The sequence below is a fragment of the Stegodyphus dumicola genome, chromosome 5, assembly GCF_044657685.1.
Source record: "Stegodyphus dumicola isolate Sdum_Otavi_A_Nest chromosome 5, ASM4465768v1".
NCBI lineage: Eukaryota > Metazoa > Arthropoda > Arachnida > Araneae > Eresidae > Stegodyphus > Stegodyphus dumicola.
This window is the reverse complement of record NC_140772.1, coordinates 215268191-215274190: the sequence shown is the minus strand read 5'-3', so window position 1 is coordinate 215274190 and position 6000 is coordinate 215268191.

Here is a 6000-nt window from a genome sequence, read left to right as displayed (position 1 = left end):
AGAAGTGTCTTGACATTTCCAGGACAGCGGTGGGATGTTCAACTGCCTGCCGTTCAGCACACTGGCTGATCACAAAGAATTATGGTATGAAGTGCAAATTCATTTGACAGCACGACACCTTTGATTGTCATCCTTAGCAACCTTACACCATGATGGTACGTTGTTGAGATTCTACACCCAGTAGTGTTGCTCTCAAGCATTTCTACTGCTTTTCTTCATGCTTCTACAACACTTCCTTGGCCAGAGCGATCGCCACATCTCTCCCCAGTAAAGCACATTTGTGCTCTGGTTAGAAAGCGTATCCGACCGTCTCTGGATTGCGCCGATCTAACTCGCCAATTGGAAACTTATGTGGCAAGCACTCTACGAGTAAATGCCAAGTCGGATAACAGATCGAATCAAGGCCAGAGTTGGGCCAACGCGTTATTGATTTTTTTCTCATTTGCAATTGTATTTTCTTAATAAAACATCCTATCCCTATCAAACTGTTATCTTTCCGTTTTCAACACCTGAACCGATTTTCATTGTATTCGGATGACACCATCTTGACGCCTCGTTTGAACAAAATAACACCTCTGTTACGCCCTTCAGTTAATTTTAATTTCTGTTAAACTTTTCAGCTAATATATTTCTGTTTAACACCTTTATCGTTGAGCGGGAGAGCGGTAAAGTTTCTGAACACTGCAGTTCCGACCTGGGTTCAATTCTACACGAATGAGTTGGCTTCATGAGCGTTTTCATGGATTTTCCCATGTGTAACATGTATAAGAGTCAGTTTTCTTTAGAACGTTTTCCACAAAGGCATACCTTATCTTAGGTAGATAGTTCTATTGTGCTTTGCTGTTGTCTCAATAAACCAAACCTTTATTGCTAAGGAAAAACAAAACCAAATTGTGTGCATAACTACCCGACAGTCATAATCATATATGATCAAAATAAAATAAAAAAAGATATATGCAATCAAAATGCAAATTAGTGCAAAATAAAACATAATTAATGGACAAACATCTAGAAAATAGTAATTTCAATTTGAAAGAAATATAACAGTTGTAACCTGATCCAGTACCTAAAATAAGATTATGTTTAGAAGGGATTATGCACATGATACAGTATTGGCCATATAACATCAGGAAGAAAGTATTCAATAAGCTTTAATTTTGCACCATGCTTAGACATCGACAGAATATACAAATAATCAGCATTACAGCAGACATAAAAGTGATGTCCGCAATTAACGCCACCTAGAGGCACTTTAAAAAAGGATAAAAGCGGGCTGTTTTTAAGTATTGGAATTGTGTGCTTTTTCACTGTTCTGAGGTAAAGTATCTTTATATTGTTATATATTACATAATAAGTTTTGGCACTGTGAGAATCCGTAATACGTCTGTCTTCCAACATCAGCCCCTGCTTGGCAATGTTTTTTTTTTTTTTTTTTTTTTTTTTTTTTTTTTTTTTTTTTTTGGATAGTTACCTGATCCGGACAATATTCGAATAGTCAGTGAAAGCCGTCCGGGTGTTCGGACCCTGCTGTCACCTGTCACCTGAGTGAGACTGTTTAGTATCCCACATCGAAAAAAAAACAGTAATCATTAGAAAAAGTTTCTGAGTTCAACAGAGGAAGAACTGTGACTTATGAAACGCATATTTACTCATCCTAGAAATATGTGCTCTTCGTTAACTACATGAAGAAATTGAATACAGTGATGGAACTTTGGAAATTATGCGAACATAGAAATAGCTGATAGCACAGCAAGAACTTTAATGCGAGGGTTAGTGTCTCTTACATGAGCGCCTGCGTTAGAAGGTTCATTCTATGCTGTTTTCCAGAGATAAGTATCTTTGAATGTCATCCATTTCTTCGAATGCTATTGACTCTCTAGACACAGAATTGTGAAACTACTGCAGTGCAGGTGACGTAGGACGGGGACGCCTGAAGTTTAACAGAGGTTAACAGGCATATGTCCCGCGTCCTTCCCTGGAGTTTATTTAATAATTAAAAGTGTGGATACATGGCCATACAGGGGCAACTGTTGAACATCTGGCATTTGAAGTACATTTGAATTAACTTGTTGATACAAGCACGGTTTAAAAAAAAGCCCACTTTATAGGTAATAACAAAAGAAGAAAATTAAACACCTAAACATATAACATAAAACACGTAATAAATACGAGCACATAACACTTAGGATCACATGACATAAATCACTTAAAAACACATATTGCATACATAGGGCACAGTATCATTAAATATGTTTACAATTACGGTACAGATAAGCATGGATTATAAAACAAAGGAACATAGGAAATGGTACTTATATTACAGATTTATTTCATGATAATAATGCTTAGAAGATTGATTATGTTAACTGAAATAAACAAAGTTGAATAAAAACACATATATTGTGCATACTAAATGTGTATATTGTGAATTGTACATATGGCCTAGTACAAGTACGCAACTTGTACAGAAGCATAAGGCATGGTACATAGGGTATGATACAAGGACAAAATATTGTTATATGGTACAATTAAATATTACTGTTGTATGTTAGAGTTAAATGAAATTTGCACATGTTGGAGTATGGAAGACACATGCTGAGGTGATATACAGAGTGCATGTTGTAGATTGAGCAGTGGATGGAGTGCAATTACGTTGCAGTTATTACTGTACAGTTACATTACATTACGGGTGGTACATTCCATTACAGGTAGTACAGTTGGTGCAGTTTCATTACATTACAGTTGGTACAGTTGCTTTACAATTAGATTATAAGTATGGTTACAATTGCAGTTACTATTACAATACGTAGCATTGCTCTCTATGCAGTCAGAGATTAGATGGTAGAGCATTAGAGTGCATATGTCAGTGCAAGTAATGCACATAAGCTCTATTACTTGAGACAGAGGTCCTGGCCATATGCTGCAATGGTGGTTATTACTTTGCAGATTTTATTTATGGCCGCTCTGTTTTTGGCTAGGAACTTGGGAAATGCTGAGATATTGGCTGGTATCGGGAAGTGGAACTGTTCCGTGAGTGGACCCTGGAAGATATAATGGTTCGGTGACCCTTCACCTCCGCAAACACAGGGATCCATGGTTGAGATGGTGCGGCGGTAGAAGTAATCCGGGAAGGGACCATGACCAGTAATGAAGTTGGTAAGGGGAGCAATTGCCATAAGGCGCTCCGTGGTTACCTTTGGCTAGAAGCTATGCGCTCTCCTTCCCGTGTCGCCCTGATCCCATTCACTTTGACACCACTGGAAAGCGGCATTTCGCAGTTGTCTTTTGAGGAAAGATGGTGGTGCTGATACTGATATCGGTCTGGCATTTTGGTTCGAAGCAGCCAATGGAATATCTTAATAGATGAAAAGTTTTTATGGTATTGGTTTCGAATTCCATGCAGCCTGAGGGCCCGTTCTGAAAACAGTTGGCGGATCGAAATTCTTTTTAACGAAATACGTTTATTAAAAATACGTTATATTAAAATATTACAAAACAAGCATTACATTATTAAATAATCATTATCAAAATATTATATTATAAACTATTTTAAACAATCTTTAATAAAACATAGCCTTGTAAAATGTGTTTTTAAAGCATTTTTATAATAAAATCAAAAGGTTTTCAACTAAATTTAAAATTTTTTACTATCTAAACATTTAACAAAACCAGCATAAACAATAATAATAGCAAAGCGAAAGAAACAATTCAGATTTACTCTATTTATGTTCTGTTTCAAAAATAAACATAGATACTTTTAAGGTTGATTTGTTGAACGTGATTACGAGAAAGCCTCGAAGGCTTCTTCCTAAAGGGAATGATGCCTTCGTAGAGGATTTTCTACTGGAAGCTGGCTCGTCCACACCTTACGTATAAGGAAAATCACAAAAACGCACATGCAGCCAGTCCGCTCACGGGATTCGAACCTCGGACCGAACTACCAGTGTTCAGCGACTTTCACTACCAGTGTTTAGCTACCAATGAACTACCAGTGTTCAGCTCAGCCGCTTGTGGGCCGTTCCCTGTGAGGCATTTATACTGATTTCACTTTATGGTTCAAACGTACTGATAGCTAAATATTAAATTTTAGACATATTTGTTTCAAACATTTCTAATAGGTTGAATTAATTACTGTTAAATAACTTCCTTAAACTAAAATCAGACAAATTTTGAAAACTTTACTAATTTTGAGAGAAAAACTACCTAAAGGACATAAACTTAAAAATAAATAATGTCAGGCTATTCTCTCTATTTTATTTATTAAATAAATAAAAGAGAGTAACTAAGAGCAGTAAGTGCACATGAATTAATTTGGAATTAATTTAGAGAGATTTATAATAAGTAGTTACTATTTTTATGACAAAAAGTCTAAATAAAACAAATTCTCTCTTAAAATTTGTTTCGGCATAACTGAGTAATAGAACGTTGAGCGAGCATATCTCTGCTTAGAACTTTTATGAAAAAGAGAGAGTGTGCGGTGTACAACGAGGATAATGCGTGCTAAGCAAAATCTAGGGTCCTCAAGTGTGATCCCTGTAGTTATAGCTAATATACTATTTTAGTGTTCTATCTATGATTTAAATATGATGTACATCATTTGAAAAAGTGAATATAAATAAAAGGAATGGGTACAGTCAACTTGAGGATTTATTAATTTACATGTATGAGTAAGCTATCAACGAGACAACATTGTCTATTTTAAGCTTTAAATATTTTTTTTTTATTTTACACACACGCACATATATATATGCATATATGTGTGTGTTTTTTGGACAGAAAGTGTGAATAATATATGTAATAAAAACAAAGTCAGAAGTAACTGAAGAGCAGGAAGAGGAATTTTGATTGCGTAGAAGTGTTGATCCATGACAGGAAATTGGAGGCGAAGGCAGATTAAATCTTCAGTTTTATTTTCAGCAACATATTGCGATTACACACAAGTCGGCACATTAAATGTGACTGTTTCAAGAGGCTTACATTTTTGATAAGTTTGTAGCAAGAAAGCAGCAGTAGATAGACAGCAATCTAGCTAGGCCAAAGCGTAGAGAGCAAGCACATAATGTTCATTATGAAATCTCAAGTCAAACTGAGTTAATTTTGGTTCTCAAAGCATTTTGATTGGATAGTTAATTGTAATTGATTACGGTGTGTTCTCCTCCTGATGACACTATATCGGAGTTCATTGGATACCTCTTCTTTCATGTTCCTTTTTGCTTTTAACTTGATTTATTTTTGGTTTTCATTGTGATAGATTGCTTTATTTTTTTCTTTAACATTTTAGAATTCTTATTTTACATTTAAAGGAGTTTTTGAAATTAATTTTTTTAAGAATTTTAATCTTTGGACTTTGTGGAATATTAGTTCTAAATTTCTTTCTTTGTGCTATGTCAGAAGAACTGTCAGGAGCATAATGTGAGAAAATACTGGGAATGATTATATTTTATAAACATATACACACGTGTACACAAACATTTATATTTTGATGGGAAAACGCTTGTAGCAATAATTATAATTTAAATGAAATTCCATGTATGAGAATATTTCAGACTGTAAAATAAACGTGTGTACAATGAATGTGTAAAATTCTCAGCCTATAAATGGCTTCATAAAATTTTTCATATATACTAAGTATGTAATTTAAAATACTTTCACTTTATTTCTATTGTGCTTGCAAATGAGTTTAAATTTTGTTTCTTACTCCTGCTTCTAAAAGCTCATTTTACTACGTTTACAAGAATAACAATTACCTTTTTTTTTCTGCTTCAGGAAGCTTTTAAAGTCTAAATCTCTATTCTTCACAAGACCAAAATAATATTTAACAATTAAAATAGCTTAGTCTTATCATGCTTTAGCTTCGAAATGCCAGAAAAGTAAGCGTGAAGTGATCAGGTTCAGCTGAAAAAAAAATATCTAGCTGATCAATTGTAAGCACAATATATCATCAAAATCTCATTCTCGAGCTCTTGACAACCTTGAAGAGCTTCGAATGAAGCCTTAAGT